The sequence below is a fragment of the Trachypithecus francoisi genome, unplaced genomic scaffold (genome assembly GCF_009764315.1).
Source record: "Trachypithecus francoisi isolate TF-2019V2 unplaced genomic scaffold, Tfra_2.0 Lachesis_group1, whole genome shotgun sequence".
NCBI classification, from domain to species: domain Eukaryota; kingdom Metazoa; phylum Chordata; class Mammalia; order Primates; family Cercopithecidae; genus Trachypithecus; species Trachypithecus francoisi.
The window spans coordinates 7,945,006-7,964,817 of NW_022681454.1; the positions used below are offsets into that span (position 1 = coordinate 7,945,006).

Below are 19,812 nucleotides of genomic sequence, written 5' to 3' on the forward strand. Positions count from 1 at the left end.
TAAAGACAAAACATTGAAAGCAACTAGAGGAAAGAGCACATGTCATATACACAGGAAACATGATAAGGATTGCAAGCAGACTGTTAGTCAGAAATAATGAAGACACTGGAGCAACATCTTTAGAGTATAGGAAAAAAAAAGAGAAATGTCAACCTAGAATTCTATACCCAGCAAAACTATCTTTCAAAAAATGAAGATAAAATTGAAATATTTTTAAACATACAAAAGCTGAAAGAATCCCTCAACAGCAGACTTCCCCTACAATAAATGTTAAAGAAGTCCCTTGGACAAAAAGAAAATAATATCAGGTAATGGCTGAGCTATGCAAAGAAAGGAAGAGCACTCAAAATTATAAATATGTAGATAAACAGGAAAAGTTTGTCCTCCTGTGATTTAAATCTCTTTTTAAAAAGAATGAACTCTTCCAATTAAAACTGATATTAATGTGGTGTTTTTATTAATAACATATATAAAAGCCAAATGTATAATAACAATAGCATGAAGACTGGAAAGAAATAGAAGTATACTGTTGTAAGGTTTTTATGCTATACACCAAGTGGTATACTGTTCTTACAAGGTGAATGTTGATCTATTAAAGATAAATAATATAAACAACTAAAGCAACCACTAAAAACACACACACACACACATTTGCACACATATATATAGTGATATCTAATAAGTAAACAAAAGAGGTTAAATGAGATCATTAAAAATACTCATTTAATCCAAAACCAGGCAAAAGGATCTATAAACGGATGAAACTAATAGCAAATGAGCAGCAAGTTAAACTCAGTGATAGCAGTAAACAAATTAAATGTCAAATGCTTTTAAATGTATGACATTTAACACACTAGTTAAAAGGGAGTGATTATCAAATAAGGAAAAAAATAAGACCTAACTATATGCTACCACCAAAAGGAAAAAAAAGAAAACTAAAAAATAACGCCCTCAAAAAGCAAAAATATTTAAATATGAAAACAAAATAGGGTTAAAAGTAACAGATCAGAAAAAGATACACCATGTTAATACTAATCAAAGAAAACTAGGGTGGCTATATTAACATCAGGCGAAGTAGATTTCAGCAAAGAATATTACCAGGAACAAATAAAGTAATTTCATGATGATAAAGGAGTAAATTCATTAAGAGGATGCAAAACTTCCAAGCATTTATAGACCCATAATCTCAGAGTTTCAAAACACATTAAGCAAAAACTGACAGGACTAAAAGGACAAATGGACAAATAGAGAAATCCATAATAGTCAGATTTCAACACCCCTGTCTCAATAATTGATAGAAAAAGTAAACAGAAAATTAGTAATATAGCTATTACTTGAACCATACTGTCAACCAACTTAGCCTAATTGACATTTAGAGAACACCGTACTTAACAAGAGCAGAACACATTAACTTCAAGTGCATATAAAATATTAACCAAAGTAGTTCATATTCTTGGCCATGAAACAAGTCTCAATAAATTTAAACCTGGCTGGGCATGGTGACTCATGTCTGTAATCCCAGAACTTTGGCTAACTGAGGCAGGTGGATTGGTTGAGCACAGGAGTCCGGGGCCAGCTTAGGTGACATGGTGAAACCCTGTCTCTACAAAAAAAGTAAAAATTAGCCAGGCATGATGGCACAGGCCTGTAATCCCAGCTACTATGGAGACAGAGATGGGAGAATCACCTGAGCCTAAAAAGTCAAGGCTGCAGTGAGCTGTGATCATGCCTACACTCCAACCTGGGTGACAGAGTGAGAATATGTCTCAAAATAAATAAATAAATATATAAATTTAAACTCATTCAAAACATAAAAAGTATGCCCTCTCACTATAACAGAATTAAAATAGAAATTAGAAATCAATAACTGAAAAGTGTCTTTTAAAATCCCCAAACACTTGGAAACTAAATAATGCACTGATAAACAACCCATGGGTAAAAGAGCAAATCAAAAGAGATATTTGAAATATTTTGAATTGAATAAAAATGAGAACACAACATATTAAAAGTTCTAGGATTCACCTAAAGCAATCTCAGAAGGATATGTATAATGTAAAATGTCTGTATTTAAAAAGAAGCAAGGCCTCAAACCATCAATGATTTCAACTTCTACCTTAAGAAATTAGAAAAAAAGATAACACATTGCAGAATGGTGAGCCAATTAAACCTCTTTCTTTATAAACTACCCAGACTCAGGTATTCTATAGCAATGCAGAAATGGCCTAACAAAACATTAAAAAATTGCTCAATGTAATTCACATTATTAACAGAACAAATCAGAAAAAACAAATATCATCATTACAAATGCAGAAAACACATTTTAGAAAATCCAACATTCATTTCTGATTTTTAAAAATCTCAGCAAGTCAGCATATGATAACTTCTTCAATCAATAATGAGAATATATTTAAAAATTATACCCAATATTAAAATTAATGGTGAATGGTCCACTGTTTTCCTTCTAAGACCAAGAGCAAGAAAAGGATTTCTGGTATAATCTCTTCTCCTCATCATTGTACTGGAGGTTGTAGCCACTCTAATAAGGCAAGAAAAAAGAAAGATACCCAAATGGGGAAAAAAGAAGTAAATATTTTGATTCACAAATGTCATGATCCTTTCTGTAGCAAATCGGATGCAATGTATCAAAAAAAAAAGAAAAAGAAAAAGCTACTGGAGTAAAGTGAGTTTATTTTGAGTTTGCAGGATATAAGATCAATATAGAAAATTCAGTTGTATCGCTAAATAATTAGCAATTAACAATCAGAAATTGAAATAAAAGTCCATTTACAGTACTATGAAAAGCAACCCAATTGTTTAAACTGGCAAAATATTTGAACAAGCACTTTACCCAAGATGATATCTGGATGGTATAAACACAAGAAAAGATGCTCAACATGATTAGTCATTATGAAATGCAAATTATATCATAGCGAAACACTATTACATGCTTATTACAGTGTCTATAATTTTAAAAATTGATTAATACCAAATTTTGACAAGAATATGCAGCAACTGGAGCCCTCATACAGTACTGGTAAAGATCTAAAATGGCACAATTACGTTGGAAAACAGCAATTTTTTTAAAAGTTAGACATACATCTGCCCTATGATTCAGCCATTCCACTCCTAGGTATTTAACCATGATAAATTAAATACGCATCTGTGCAAAGATTTATGCACAAATGTTTACAGCAGCTTTATTTTTAATAATTTTAAAAATAGGCTGATCATGGTGGCTCATGCCTGTAATCCCAGCACTTTGTGAGGCTGAGGTGGGAGGATTACTTGAGCCCAGGAGTTTGAAACCAGCTTCCTCAACATAATAAAACCCTGTCTCTACAAAAATTAGCCGGATGTGGTGGTGCTATCCTGTAGTCCCAGCTACTCAGGAGGCTGAGATAGGAGGATGACTTGAGCCTGGGAGGCAGAGGTTGCAGTGAGCTGTGATTGTGCCACTGCACTCCAACCTGCGTGACAGAGTGAGACCCTGTTTCGAAATAATGATAATAATACAATCCAAATGTCAACCAACAGGTAAATGGAGAAACAAACAGTGGTATACCCATAAATAGAACACATTTAGCAATAAAAACAGATGGATTAGTGATGAATGCATCAACAGAGATGAACATCGAAATAATCATGCTAAAAAGAAAGCCAGACATAAATGAATATGCACCAGATGAGTCCACTTACATAAAATTCTAGAAGATGCAAGGCAATCTGCAGTGAGAGACAGATCAGTGGTTGTCTGAGGATGAGAGGGAATGAGGAGGAGATGGGAAGAGCAAAAGGAAGGATTTACAAGGGGGCACAGGAAACTTGGGGCAGCGGATTCGTTCACTATCTCCATGGTGATGATGGCTTCACAAGTGTCTACATTTGTCAGGACTTAGCAAATTGTATGCTTTACATGTAGTTTATCATATTCCATCATACTTAATAAAGCTACTCTTAAAAAATATTGTCTCCTGGAGCTTTCATGCTAGTGGTATGCAAAATAGAAAGTACAAGAGAGGCTGTCCAAATCCAAACTCACTGGCTCTTATCACCACCTAACACATTCTATAATTACTCATTTATGTGGGTTTTTTTCTTCTCCTTCCACTAAAACGTAAGTTTTCAAAACAAAGGGACTTAGTCCACTCTCATTGATGAGACGTAACAAGATGAAGAAAAGTTCATGCTCTTGGAACCAAGTTCCTCTGAGAAACACAGTCACCCTTGCTGGAAGAATGGCCTGATCAGCTCTGAAAATTCTAGAGACCTGGGGGAGCTGCATGTGACAGGGTTGGGTGCAGGGGCTGGGTAGTCAGAGGGTGGGAAATGCCACCCGACTCAACTCCTCCACCCTCTCCAACCCCTGCCAGTTTTCTGTCTATGCAAGATTGCAGAATGCTTGGAACCTGTGGATTCCTCTTTTCTTGCTGACTTGGTGAAGGAATGGCACTTTGTGCATCAGGGTAATGAGAGAGAATGAAAGAGAAAGCGGACGCGGGAGTTGAGCCATGAGAAAGTGAAACCAGGGTTAACAGACTCCCTGGGGAGACTTGGAGGTCCTTGGACCATGACTTGCAGTTGGAGGCATTCCTACCTAGGTCTCAGTGCTGGGAAGGCACCAATGGATACTCCTGAAACAGGTATGGAAGTGAATCTCTGCAAGGCTGAAAAGCTTGGAAATTCACAAGGTTACAACGTGAATGTGAATGAGCTGAGGATCTTGCTCTTCCTACCTCTCTGCTTTGTCTCCAAAGCTCTGCCCACAGGGGAAAAATCATTATATTCTCTTATTTGTGGTGAAGCATAAACATTGGAAAGAAAAAGAACAGAAAAGTAGCAGGCTCCTCCCCAATCCCAATTAGCTGCAGAGAGAAACTGGCTTTTCTTGGGACTAGGAAGAACCCCCGGCCCAAGTGGCCTCCTGGAATCCTGGGGTGAATGGCTCCAGATTTGGGGGATGGCCCCCTGGGTGGGGGAGAACTGGCCAAATAATCAGGGCATTCACATGAAGGGCTTTGTTTGCTGTTTCAGTGCAAATTAGCAATTAGTAAGGGCTGGCACTGGGCCACCTCCCATTGCAAGGCCAACTGGCAGCACGCGTCGTTTTGTTCTTGGCTGGGGACCTGCAGGCTGGGTGGCAGGGAACAGGCAGTGTCTAGGTCTGGACAAGAAGCACCATGGCCCTCCACCTAGCGGACTGCTCCTCCTCCCAGACACAGTGCTCAGGGATCCCCTGCATGTCGCCTTCATCTGCAAGGAAATAGGAGCCCTGGTTCCACTGTTGCTCTCAACAGAAGGAAACAAAGTAGGAGAATGAATGCTTTTCATAAGCTGAATCAGCTTGGGAGGAATGGAACTGATATCCAAACTCTCCTGCTGCCTAATGCAAGGTGTTTCCCCTAAGCCAGAGGTTCTCAAACTTGAATGAGCCTCAGCAGGCCCTGGTGGGCTTGTGGAAACACAGATTGCTGGGCCCTACCCCAAAGTTTCCAATGAATTTGTACTTCTAACAAGTTCCCAGGTGATGCTGATGCCAGTGGTCCTAGACCCACACTTTGAGAATCACTACCCTAAAATATTTCTTACAAGATCATGAGAGAGAATATTTCCTTCCTTATTCATACTCAAAATAATTGTGGGGTATAAGCAAGGACCAGCAGGAAAAATGGGGAGCTACACAAATCATTTTGATTGGCATCAGGAAAGAAAAGAAACGGGGATTCAGATGAATGATGGATTTCACCAAAAAAGAAAGTTAGACAAACATGAGAGTTTGGCAAATAATCCACTTGGCCTGCATAGAAAGCTGGAGAAAATGGGCAAAATTAATTACTTGCAGGGATGCCCTGACTTGGTACATTTAAGGCTTAAAAGGCTTTCTGACCCCCTGCATGCCCCTCTAACTCTCTAGTGCCCAAGGAACAGTGCAGGTGAGCCACAAATGCTTTGGTTTTATTGGAGACGGTAGTCCAGACCTAAAGCTGCCAGATTTAGCAAATAAAAATGGAAGGTGCCCAGTTAAATTGGAATTTCATATAATTATTCGATCTATGTATGTCCCAAACATTGCATGGAGCACACTTAGACTACAAACTTGTATCTAGCAACCCTATGCAGCTGCTGCTCCTGCCTGTCCCAGCTCCAGTACCATTTCTGCTGACCTGCATCTAACTCACATACCAGCCTAACCCATCTCTGCAGAGACTATTAAATTATTTCATCCATCAAAGTGCTTAGAACCATGTTTGGCACAAGGGTAGTGCTCAGTGAATGGTAACTCTCCCATCTCCTGTGTGGACAAAAGTCCTCCCACTTAATTCTCACCATCACCTTGCAAGGTTACCATAATGCCATTTTACAGATGGGGAATCCAAGGCTCCCAGCAAGTAAGGGATGGAGCTGGGTGTAAACCACACTTAATCTCACTCCAAAGCCACTCTCCCTCCACTGCAGCCAATGCTACATCCATGCACAGCTGGCTAGTGTCATTAAGCATATGTGACTGCCCCAGGAGGATCTGAGGTTCCTGAAAATGTGTCATTGTCCCCATGGCCTGGCACAGGAATGTGGGGCTTTGGCTCATCCAGGTGCTCCCTAGACTCCCTTGAGTGGAGATAATTTTGGCCTTGGTCTGTTGGATGCATGAGATCTTGGTTTTTCGCACGAAGGAAATAACTCAGGGAAATTGTAGACATCACAGTGAAAAGCCCCCAGACTCTGGCGTCAGCCAGACCAGGCCTTCAATCCTGGCTTGGTCACCTACTGGCTATGTGACCTTGGGCAAGTGGCTAAACCTCTCTGAATCTCAGTTTGCTGAGATTTTTTTAGCCCCAGGCCTGGAGACACGACTGATGTCCCCCTCATTGTGTGTTCTTTAGTTCATATGTGAAGGGACGTAACGCAGACATATTTGTTTCAATACAGTTGTAAAGCTTTCATTCCTGAGATAAGATGCACAGAAAGGGTCGATGTAAAGGTCTTTACAATAAAAATCTCATCAAGATAAAATAGTAAGCACATATTTTGTTCATTGAATTTTTTTGTTTGTTTTTGAGCTGGCGTTTCACTCTTGTCACCCAGGCTTGAGTGCAAATGGCGTGATCTCAACTCATTGAGACTTCCGCCTCCCAGGTTCAAGTGATTCTCCTGCCTCAGCCTCCCAAGTAGCTGGGATTACAGATACATGCCACCATGCCAGGCTAATTTTTGTATTTTTAGTAGAGATGGGGTTTCACCATGTTAGCCAGGCTGGTCTAGAACTCCTGACCTCGTGATCCACCTGCCTTGGCCTCCCAAAGTACTGGGATTACAGGCATGAGCCACCACACCCAGCCCATTGAATGTAACTCTTCCATTCACCATCTTGCTTCAGAATCACCATTCTCCTCCTGATCAAATGGAGTTTTACTTGAGTGCCAGTAGTAGAGGCTGGGTAAATACAAGAACGGTTCTTATCTCAAAAGGAAGTTGGGAGAACTCCTAAGAAAGATGCATAGAGTGGGGAGATCAACAAATGGGCCTTAGAGTAAGCTGACTTGGGTTTAACTCTTGGCTCTGCCACCACAAGATCTGTGGCAATAAACAAGTCCCTTCAACTCACTGTATGAATCAGCTAGGGCTGTATAACAAAGTACCACAGCCTTGAAGCCTTCAACATCAGAAGTATAGTCTCTCACAGTTCTGGAGACCAGAAGTCCAAGATCAGGGTGTGGGCAGGGTTGGTTCTTCCTGAGGGCTGTGAGGGAAGGATCAGTTCCAGGCCCCTCTCCTTGGCTTCTAGATGGCCGTCTTCTCCCTGTGTCTTCACGTGGTTTTCTCTCTGTATGTGCCTCTGTGTCTAATTTCCCCTTTTTGTGAAGACACCAGTCATATTGGATTAGGGGCCACTCTAATACCCCATTTTACTTAATTACACCTTTAAAGCCTCTATCTCCAAATATTGTCACATTCTGAGGTCCTGGAGGTTAGGAATTCAACATATGGATTTGGGGGGACACAGTTCAGCCCCATAATATTGGCCAAGTCCCAGCCTTTTAATCTGTACAATGAGATTGTTGTATTCATTCCTCTTTCTCTCTTTTTAATTAAAAACTCCTTTTGGATCCTCCTCCCCAAGGCTTCTATTTGTCATCAGTCCACCAATTTTTATTCATCTCCCATTGTGTCCCACGCCCCTGTGCTAAGCTGGGCAGAACCCAGATGGCCCTGAGGGTTCCTTCAGTCAAGAGCAGAACTCAGACTACAAGCAGATGCTCAGGTGGAAGAAAGTTCCAAATGCCGTGGGAGCCCAGGGAACCACTCTCTTGGGCAGTCAAGGAGGAACCCCCAAACTGATCTGAAATAATGAATAAAAGTTCACTCACTAGGGAGAGCTTGGGCTGTGGGAGGGATGAGTGCATTCAGAGTAGAGTGGGCCAGTGAAACATGGCTATTTTTTGGCTTGCCAGAAAATCTAGACTCCCCTGTAGATCCTCCTGATGCCAGAAAAACTGGCAAGCCAGGGCCCAGCAGGACATCTAGCCCCCATCCCATCAGATACCGTTTGGCTGTGTCCCCACCCAAATCTCATCTTGAATTGTAGCTCCCATAATTCCCACGTCTTGTGGGGGGGACCCAGTGGAAGGTAATTGAATCATGGGGGTAGTTCCCCCACACTGTTCTTGTGGTAGTGAATAAGTCACAAGACCCAATGGTTTTATAGGAGGTTTCCCTTTCACTTGGTTCTCTCATTCTCCCTTGCCTGCCGCCGTGTTTAACACATGCTTTTGCTTTCTGCCATGACTTTGAGGCCTCCCCAGCCACATGGAACTGTGAGTCCATTAAACCTCTTTTTCTTTATAAATTGCCTAGTCTCGGGTATGTCTTTTTCAGCAGTGTGAAAATGGACTAATACACCATCTCTTTCAACTGTGCTCCAGCCTCTAGCCTGCCCTGCTATGGCACAGCCCCTGCCTCTGCTGCTGGGCCTCTTTAGCTCATTCTCCCGGTCCCCAGCCACTTACTTCCATCCTACACTGGGCTCCAGGTAGGTGAGAGTACAGGCCAAGGCAGGCTGCCTGGATAGCCCATGCAACCCCTTCCCTATCATTCCAATACTATTTCCATGCACAGTTGCACACATGTGTGACAGTGTGTGTGTGGGTGGGGGAGGCTTGGGCAGGGGTGTATGAGAGAGAGAGAGAGAGAGAGAGAGAGAGGTTTTATCCAGAGGAAATTAAGTCTCCCTGTGATCTGCAGTGTCCAGACTTGGTCTGTTCAGTTCAGCTATCTAAGTTGCAAGTTTCCCTATGAGCAAAATTGGGGAAATAAGACCTAAAACCTAATTAATAGAGTTAATACATGCAAAGTGCTTAAAAGTCCACCTCAAATGTTCAAATAATGCTCACTGGCTATTTTTATTGTATGATTAGTGCACAGATTCGTTGTTTCAATTAAATGAGATGCTATATACAGGGACAAAAATAGTGCCACGCAAACCGGAGCTGTTCAATGAGCGGTTGATGTTAATTTTAGGGATAAATGCTCAGGTCCAAAAACTTTGGGTTGATGACCCCAGGCAGAATTGAAGTAGCCAAAACTCTGTCTCACTGGCCTGCGTCAGAAGGTACAGGATCAGAAACAGTAAGAACATTAACCAACATGTGCTGAGCGCCTCTGTTTGCATTGTTCTGGTTTTGAAATTACTTAATCTCCATGATATTAGAGGATGAACCATTTAATTACACATTTCATTTATTCTCCACTACTCTTGCCCCCATCTGAAAGAGGAGGAGCCCGAGGCACAGAGAGACTAAGTGATATGTCAAGCTCACACAGCAGGTGAGTGGTGAAACTGCACAGGGCACAGGGCAGAGCTCTTTCTCTCAGGAAGCAGAGCTGCTCTTTATGCAGAGTCAGTTCTACCCAGCCATTCACTCTGAGAGGCAAAGAGGGGCAGCTGCCGGGCCATTTGAAGGCCCCAACCCATGTGATAGAAATGCCTCAGCTGCCCACAGCCTGCCAAAACAGACCTTCACGTCACGGGCTGGTTCCCTCGCACAGAGTCAACCAGCCTGAAACCACCATTGCGAATCTGTTTCCTGTTCTGACAGCATACAATCCACCGTGCCACTGCTCTTTCCCAAGTCTCCTCTGCCAGCCGGGCTGCTTCTGAAGCTCAGTTATGCTTTTGATAAAGATCCAGTTGGGGAAATCAGTTCCGGGGAGCACTGCACAAATGTACGGGCTGAGCGGCTGCCCTTTAAATGTGTTCAGTGTCCACAGACTCCGGTGTCCTCCAGGGTGCAGAGGCCTTCAGCCTCCACCAGTTTCTCAACCCCACTCTGAAAGGCGGGGGGGATGATGAGCATTGCTTGCGGCCTGGTCCCTCACAGTAAGAAGCTGGTGGTACCACACCCCCACCCCACAACCCCTGCCTCAGCCTGGCTGTGTGTGTGTGTTTGTGTGTGTGTGTGAGAGAGAGAGAGAGAGAGTGAGAGAGAGAGCGAGAGAGAGAACTTTCCAGCAAACTCAAGCTCTGCCACTAATTAGCTGTGTGACCCTAAAAAGTCAATCATTTTTTGAGCTTAGTTTTCTCATCTGGAAAATGAGGGGCTTGGACCACACCATTGTCAGAATCAACATTCATCGAGCCTGGTGGGGTTCAGGATGTTGCCCTGAGAGCTGGGGTGCTGAGAGGTGTTATACCATTTTGTTCCATGCCAAATTGCTATTGCTTTAATAGTAGCTTCAGTTAACTGATAAAGCAATCAAATAGCAAGTATTTAGTGCCATCGTGGGCCAGGGAAAAAGCCAGAACCAGCCTAAAGTGTTCCCTGGGTTCAAATTCCACAATCTTGCTGAGCTCAGAGCCCCATCTGTAAATTGTGGATTCTAATGCTTCCCTCTGAGCTTGGGAGAACCAAGGAATTGACATTTGGAAATGCTGGACACATCTGTGGTTGTCAATAATATGCCAATTTCTCTTTCCTCCAATTATCAAAGTTTAGGGGCTTGACCATGCCACAGAGAATAAAGATAAGAACTTTCGGCTTGAAGAACTGTTTTACTTGGCTGAAGAGAAAAGACAAACCCTAAGTGTGGCTCTGCAGCCTGCTAGGGATTTTTGAAGAAAACCTTTACAATCTATCCATAGAGATGAGTAATTACTCCTCAAAGCAGGTAAAACTGGCTTCCCAGGGTGCTTCACCTAGATATTTTTCTAGAGTTCCCCTTTGAAAGTCAATTTGAAAACCAGAGAAATGTTTTTCAAATGTATCACTGTTGTTTCCAATTCATTCATTCATTCATTCATTCATCCATTCATTCACCCAGCAAACACTCATTGGAATAAGTACTACATCTTAGTGTTTGAGATACCGCTAGGAAGTGCAATTGTAAATACGACAGTACAGCCAGCCTTTGGTGTCCACATGGGACCCATGGGTACTGAGAGCTGATTAGAAGGTATTTGAGCATCCATGGATTTTGATATCCTCGGGGGTCCTGGACCCAATGCCCCGTGGGTGCAGAGGGCTGACTGTATTCCTATTGTTATTTTATCATGAAGGCCGTAGTTGTTGCTTTCATTACTTTTGATAATTATATCCCTGTTCTAAAGCAGCCAATACTCTGGATTTGATTATTTTTGACATCAGAAGTTATTTGGAGCTAAGTATAGCAACTCAAGAAACCTATGACATGGGATAATAGTAAGAATGTCTTCACAGTGCTTTCTCGTAATATGCTTTTCCATAAAATCATTTACTTTATCCTCTATTAAAAGGAGCTATTTTTCCTACTATACAGAGGAGAAAAATAAGGCTGAGAGAGAGAAAATGTCTTGTCGAAGGTCACATTTCTGAAAAGTAGCTGAGCTGCCATTAAAATTTCAGTCTCTGACACAAGTCGGTAGGACTGTCAGGTAATAACCTGGCTAGTTATCTCAAAATTATGGAAGATTTCATTAATAGCCCCAAATCCTCACCTCCCCATGGATGCACATTCTTTGCCATATTATTATTTCAGTTTTATCTCTTCAAACAAACAAACAAGACTATTTCCCCACCCATTGACTTAGAGTTCAGTCACATAGCTTGCTTTGCTCAGTGGAATGCTAACAGGTGTGACATGACCAGTGGTTGTTATGTGTTTGGGTGGTTGGGTTTTTGTACCATTGCCATGAGAAGAACACACCTGGGTTAGAGCTTTGGTCTCTGGAGGAGGATGAGAGGTCTGTGGGGCCTGAGCTGGGCTGCCCCTGGGGAGCGTGGCTAACCATGGGCCAAGATCAGTCACCCTCCAGCTGACCTCTGAGCTAAATAAATGCTGACTGTTGTGTGCTGCTGAGATTCTGGGTTTGTTGGTTAGGTAGCGTTATTGTGGGTGATATATATCTTCTCATCCTGTTTTTAGGGCTCAGTGGCAGCTACAGTATGGAGCAGTTCACCTCAGTGTGAGGTTGATTAGCTCAGGGACTTACCTAGTGGCCAAGACACAAGATAAATGTGACATGTGTTCTTAAGCATTTATCCTACTGATAAGTCATTCAAAGCACTATTTCTTTGTTAAAAACAGAGTTGGTGTAGTATACAGCAAGATGGAAGGTATGCATGAATGAAGATAAAGTATTAGATTTTTATCACATTTTTCTCATTAGAGGAACCCACTGTAAACTTTTCTCCCAGAACCCTCAGGACGGCCTTGCTCTTTAACAGGAGTGCTTTCAAGGAAAAATGAAACACTGGTTTAGTGGAAACTTGGACCATGAAGCACTGAGAGAAAGTTCTAGTGTTTTCCAACTGTATGATGCTAGGCAAGTCACTAGCCTCCAGAAGCCCCTGTTTTCTCATATAAGAGGGGGGGCCCAGACTCCAACCTAGGAGTGTGAGGAAAATCTCACTCTCATGCTATATAGTTATATATATTTATATATATGAGAGACTTTATCTTGCAAGCATAAGGTATGGAAGATGCTCATGACCTAATAAGTAAATAAAAATAACAAGTTTCCGTTGGCACGAACACGCCCTTCCACCTTTCTCCAGCAATAACTCTGCATAGAAATCCCAAGCAGTAAGTTTTGTTTCCTAGAATTCAAGAGGGACTTCTGAAATCATGGTATGCTCATGCCAAGACCCTAACGAATAGATTTAACACTGGTGCTACTATTATTTACCATCCAAGAGTGTTTACAGAGGCCAGTGGGGTTTGGGGTGCTATCCAGAACCTATAGGCAGACACGGTCTCTTCCTTGCAAATAAACGAAGCCTTGAAATATTATATTTTTTATTTGTGCCATGGGCTTTCTAAAAAATAGCATGCCCTGTGCAATGTTTTCCTTCCCTTGCTTAAATGCGCTCGTCCTAAGCAGAAGAAAACAGTAAATGGAAGAAATTGCAGGCAGTGGGATCCAAAGGGAATTTTCAGAGGTCTCTCAACCCTGTAGTGTCTCCAAGCTCTTGAGTTCAGAAGTTAGAAAATGCAGCCGATCAGATGGGAAAGCAAGTCATGGATTGCCCTCAGCTCCCACCTGCCTCTCTGCCTCCTGCAGGCTACTCACCCCCTCTCTTGGTTGTCCCTCTGAATTCTCCCTCAAATGGACCCCTCTTGCCAGTCCTGAAGCCTCACCCAGGTCCAGCCCCCATGGCCCTAGGCTTTGACTGTTTGCATCAGTCTCATTGCCAGTTCCTCTAATCCAGCTTCCCTTGCAATGGAGTCCTCTTTCTGAACCCAAAACCTAATGGCATCTTCACTTGTTTCCCATTGACAGTGAGTAGAGTTCCAATGTCCTTAGTTTAGAAGACAAAGATAGCTCCAATCTGGTTCTAGCTTTCCTATTCAGCCTCACAAGTGCCCCTCCCTCCCTGGCACAAGACCTGTCAGCCTTGCCAATTTGACCACAATTTCCCATCATGCTATACTTTCTCCTGCCTCCAGTTAGGCCTATCTTACCCCCTTCCCTGCCTAGAAGACTTCCATTTGACCTATCGATCCTAAGTCAAATACAATCACCTTGGGGAAAGTTTTCTTTCATCAGCAAAAGTTTACCAAGGCCTTGGGCCCCATGCTTGGTTTAATGTTTTGCTATCCCAGTCTTGAAATTCTTAAGGACGTTGTCTTTGAACTTGTGTTTTGTGAGTGAAGTCTGATGGGACAATCAGAGCCTGCACATGAGCAGAGGAGACACCACAGCATGCAGTGTACCCGCCATTCCCTGCCACCCCATTTCTATGAAGCACTCAGCAGGTCCGGAATTCTGGTGGATCCATGATGCATGAGAGTGTAGCGCGACCCAGAGCAACTGCACCACAAGCATGAGGCCTCTCCGTCTCAGTAACAGGGGCTCCGACTGCCCCTGGAGCCCATGCTTTTTGTTACAACCCAAACTTGGGTCAAAATGCAGAAAAAAGGCCATGATGTTCAAATAAACATGAATGACGGAGGGACCTTGTCCAATCCTTTTGTATTGATGTTGTTTCTCTGAATTAACCAGTCACCAACACTGGAGATGATGGCATTGAAGGAAAGACAGGGCAGGACACAATTCCCTTTTTGCCCAGTCCTTCCTTACTCAGCAGGAAGGCACAGATAAGAGCATTGGTAGAATGTGCCTGTGTCAGAGGTGCAACCAAAACCAATGAGTTTGTTTTGTGCCTCGTTTCCGGTGTTTAGGTAAGAATGAAATACATGTGCCGAGAGGAGCTACAAGATAGAATAGGAACGTGTAATTCCTGAGATTCTAGATAAGAGATCGATGCACTCATATTTGCAAGGAAGACTGGCATCACACAATATAAAGATAAGTGATAAAATTCATGCTAATGAGTTTTAGTTTTATTTTAACTTAGATTGCAGGGTTTTTTGTTTGGTTGTTTTTGTTTCTTTGAGATGGAGTCTTGCTCTGTTGCCGAGGCTGGAGTGCAATGGCGTGATCTCAGCTCACTGCAACCTCCACTTCCCAGGTTCAAGTGACTCTTCTGCCTCAACTTTCCGAGCAGCTGCCTGTTTTGAATTAAATCCCTCTTGGCCATTCCTTTTAAGTCACACATACTGTGATTGCTTTTGATTAAGGCAGCAAGGACATGAGGATTAACAAAAGATGAGATATGCCTAGGCTCCCCAGGGATCCAACAGGAGCCGCCATGCTTGATGTCTCCAGTGGATTTCCATTTCTGCACCCCGTGCTAGAGATTCAAGAACTTGTCTGGTCCTCCAATCCTGGGAACTTTGGTAGCACAAGGGCCAATCTGCTCCAACACTGTCACTCCCAGGTAATCACATCTTGCTACAATTTCCTATTTACATGTCTGCCTGTGCAATTCATTTTGATGAATGAATGAATGCGTTAATCAGTAAATCAAAAGGTGAAAGAGCCAATGAAAGAATAGCAAATCAGAATAATGACTGCTGAGTTTGCTCCCCCAGCAGTAGGTCCTAGAGGGCGTTCTTAGTCAGCACTGAGTGCATGAACCGTGAGACCTCTGGCTCCTGTTTTATCAAGCTAAGCTGGGACTGGCAGCCAGACCAATCATGTCAAGGTTCAGCTTTTCAGAGGCTCCTGAGTAAATGGGGCAACAGCACAGGCATTAAAGCCAGATAGACAAAGGGTAAAATCTCAACAGTCCTGCTACTTTCTGTGATTTTGGATGAATCACTTGTTGCCTCTAAGACTCAGTTATCATTTCGGCAAAATGGAAAATATATGTATCTTATGGGATTTTAAAAAATCATTGTATATCATTTATATTTTTAAATTGGCAATTCCTGGCATCAATTATGATTCTTATTTCCATTTGTCCCTAGATACACATAGAGATCTCAAGGCAGCTGCTATGGGAGTATCTTCCAAGGTCATAGAGCTTTCATCTGTGTTATTTGGCCCATGAGATGTTTTCCATGTTCTGACTTAGCTTGTGTAATTAACTGATGGGAAAGAAGTAGAACAACTAGCAGACACTCAATAAACATTTACTGAACTGAACAGCATCCAGGGCCCTCCCCATGCCCTGCTTCCATTAAAGGCAAAGCTGTCCCCCACCTTTCAGGACCCTTCTTTTCCTCTCTTCTCCCTACTCCGTGCCATCAGCCACCAGGTCCTGCAGGTTTTGTCACTGTGTATTAGTTCATCATGAGTGCCTACTGTATGACTGGTGCGGTGCTATGCCGGCCACTGTGGATGTCATGGGGAGCAAATCAGGAGAGGTCCTTGTCCTCGTAGAACTTACAGTTTGGTAGAAGAAAACAGACCCTATACAAATACACACCAAATATTCGTTTTGTTACATACTGCACACAGGGCTCCAGTGAAACAGGATGGGGAGGGAAAGAGTATGAACCTTCAGTGGGTGGGAAGAAGAAAGGTTTTGTTGTTGTTGTTGTTGTTTTGAGACAGAGCCTCGTTCTCTCACCCAGGCTGGAGTGCAGTGGTGTGATCTTGGCTCACTGCAACCTCTGCCTCCTGGGTTCAAGCAGTTCTGCCTCAGCCTCCTGAGCAGCTGGGATTAAAGGTGCACACCACCACGCCCGGCTAATTTTTGTATTTTTACTAGAGACAAGGTTTCTTCATGTTGGCCAGGCTCGTCTCAAACTCCTGACCTCCTGATCTGCCTGCCTAGGCCTCCCAAAGTGCTGGGATTACAGGCGTGAGCCACCACGCCCGGCCAAAGAAAGACCTTTCTGAGCAGAGATGAGCTGTAGAGAATGAGAAGGAGCTAACCAGGAAAAAAAAGATGAAAAGTGCTTCAGCGGCAGAGGAAATAGCACATGCAAAGTCCCCAGGGTCTGAAGGCACTCTTCAGGCCCAGCTGGAACACAGTGAGCGAGGTGGAGGTGGCATCACAGTTGCTCACATTTACCGGGCACATAGGAGGTGCCAGGCTCTATTCTATGGCTTCATAGGTCTTGACTCGCTTAATCCTTTCAAAAGCCCTATGAGAGGTTTTGCTCACCATTTTACAGACAGAGAAGCTGAGACCCGGGGAGGTGAGGTGGCTAGCCCATGACCGTCCAGATTCTCAGCAGCTGAGCCTGGGTTCCATCTCGGGCAGTCTTGCTCCAGCGACCGTGACTAACCCACGGAGCTGCCTTCCTCAAGAGGGGCCACGGAGGCAGGTGGCAGGCCCGAGAGGCCATGCTAAGGAGGGATGTTTTCCTTTCAAACATCTCTTGCCTTTGCTTCTTAGCATTGACTCTGAATTTTCCTACTTGCTAAGTGGGGGTCTTAGGCCAGTTACTCCACCGCCCTTTATTTCATTCTACAACTCTTTTTATCATGTACGTGCTGTGTGCCAGGCATGTGCTAGGAGCGGGGGAGACATGCAATGGAGAGCAAAAGCAGGTGTGCATCCTGCCATCAAGGTCATTGCAGTCCACTTGAGGGAGAGCAAGTTAATCAAACAGTCCAATAGAGGTAAGGGCTGTGAGGGCAAGATGCACGGTCCTGGAGAAGCTATATGCAAGGGGCTCCTTCTGGGCTGTGAGTCAGGGAAGGCTTCCCTAAGGAAGTTGCACTCAAGCTGAGATTGGAAGCATAGGTGGGAAATATCCAGGTAAAGTAAGAGGATTGGGACTGGGCACAGTGGTCCACGCCTGTAATCCCAACACTTTGGGAGTTCGAGGTGAGTGGATCATCTGAAGTCAGGAGTTTGAAACCAGCCTGGCCAACATGGTGAAACCCTGTCTTTACAGAAAATACAAAAAAATTAGCTGAGCGTGGTGGTGCACACCTGTAGTCTCAGGTACTTGGGAGGCTGAGGCATGAGAATTACCTGAACCCAGGTGACAGAGGTTGCAGTGAGCCTAGACCACACCATTGCACTCCAGCCTGGGCAAGAGCAGGAGTCCCTCTGAAAACAAAACAAAACAAAACAAAACAAACAAACAAACAAACAAAAGGTAAGAGGGTTAGGATAAAAATGGGGCTGCCCAGGGCTGGGCGTGATGGTTCACACCTATAATCCCAGAACTTTGGGAGGCCGAGGGCGGGCAGATCACGAGGTCAGGAGATCGAGACCATCCTGGCTAACATGGTGAAACCCAGTTTCTATTAAAAATACAAAAATTAGCTGAGCGTGGTGGCATGTGCCTGTAATCCCAGCTACTCGGGAGGCTGAGGCAGGAGAATTGCTTGAACCAGGGAGTCAGGTGTTGCAGTGAGCCAAGATTGCACCACTGTACTGCAGCCTGATGACAGAACAAGACTCTGTCTAAAAATAAATAAATATATAAGATAAAAAATAAAAATAAAAATAAATGGGGCTGCCCAGGCACCCAGTTAAATTTGAATTTCAAATAGACAACAAATAATGTTTAGCATAACATTATTATATTGCATGAGATGTGTTTATAATAAAACTTCATTGTTGATCTGAAATTCCGCATTTAACTGCACCTCCTATTTTTGTTTATTCATTGAGTTTTGTTTGTGTATCTGACAACCTGAGGTAGGAAGGGTATTCAAGACAGAGGGAATAGCATATGCAAAGTGATGATCATAGGACGAAGCACAGTGTTAGAGAGAAACTGCAGGGAAGCCAGTGTGACTGGGCATAGCAAGCCTCAGTTTCCACTTATAAAGTGAAAGTTGTAATAGTGCATAACTCACAGGAGTATATATGTAAAGTGTTTAGCATAGTGTTGGTGCATAGTTATTGCTTAATAAAGGCTAGATGCTATCATGCCTTCTCTTTCCCCTCCACCATCTTCATCTCCTTCTCTTTTTCTACCAATTCCAACCAATTCTAGAGCCTTCTGGACCCTTGCAACTGCCATCTTTTAAAAAAAGAATTGTCAGGTTCTCACCAAAATTATAATTTAAAAAGCCCTAGAAGTTGAAGATTTTGTTTGGTGTCAGCTTAAGCTATTTCTGAAAATGGCCATGCTAATAAATACATTATTATTAGTCCACTCGTGTTGCTGCAAAGAAATACCCAAAGCTGGGTAATTTATAAAGAAAAGATTCTTATTTGGCTCACAGTTCTGCCAGCTGTACAAGGAGCATGGCACCAGCATCTGCTTCTGGTGAGGGCTGCAGGCTGCTTCCGTTCATGTCAGAAGGCAAAAGGTAGCTGGTATGTGGAGATCACATGATGAAAGGAGAGCTGAGAGAGGGATGGAAGGAGGTGCTAGGCTCTTTTCAACAACCAGATCTTGCAGGAATTAAGAATGAAAACTCACTTACTCCCACAAGAATGACACCAAGCGATTCATGAAGGATCTGCCCCCACAACCCAAATACCTCCCACAATACCCCACTTTCAACACTGGGGATCGAATTCCAACATGAGACTTGGCAGGCCCAAACAAGCCATATCCAAAACATAGCATCTACTAACATACTGATTGGAAGACAGTGACTCAGGAGTGAAATTAACTGCTACAGAGAAGCAGTATGCTACTTGGATATGGAGTCAGTTACCATAGCAGAGGCCCAAGGTAGACATTGACTTCTCCCTTACATATGCAGGCTAGCCAGGCAGCCCCCAAGGTAACAGGAACCCAAGCTTCTCCCAGGATGTTGTTCTGCCATCTCTATGATGTTGTTTTGTGGTCAGCCTCTGACCATTCCAATATCTGACATCTTTGTAGGTCTATTTCTATTGTCTTTTATTTCTACTGGTTATCACCATGGAGTCTTATTTCTTTGTTTGCTTTTTCATTCAGGATTATCCCACTTAAATGAAGAAATTCTCCCAAAGAGTTCACCAACACACTTGTATTCCAACTAGCAGGAAGAGAAGAAATGGTGCTGGAGAGGGTACAAGGCTTCCCTTTACGAGCGTAACTCAGAGCTTGTATAAGTCACACTCATACCCTTTGGCCAAAACTTACTCA

The 19,812-nt window shown here is 43.2% G+C and overlaps 2 long non-coding RNA genes across 2 annotated transcripts in view; one reads left to right on the forward strand and one right to left on the reverse strand.

The window, feature by feature from the left end:
• The window catches only part of LOC117086283, a 30,025-nt gene extending 12,893 nt beyond the window's left edge, over positions 1-17,132 (forward strand). Inside the window, exons 2-3 of the long non-coding RNA XR_004438260.1 lie at positions 16,800-16,803; positions 17,088-17,132. This is a non-coding gene — a long non-coding RNA (uncharacterized LOC117086283). The remainder of the gene's footprint in view (positions 1-16,799; positions 16,804-17,087) is intronic.
• LOC117086284 overlaps positions 1-19,812 on the reverse strand; it is a 53,670-nt gene that overhangs the window by 24,213 nt on the left and 9,645 nt on the right. The window contains exon 2 of the long non-coding RNA XR_004438261.1: positions 18,954-19,079. This is a non-coding gene — a long non-coding RNA (uncharacterized LOC117086284). The remainder of the gene's footprint in view (positions 1-18,953; positions 19,080-19,812) is intronic.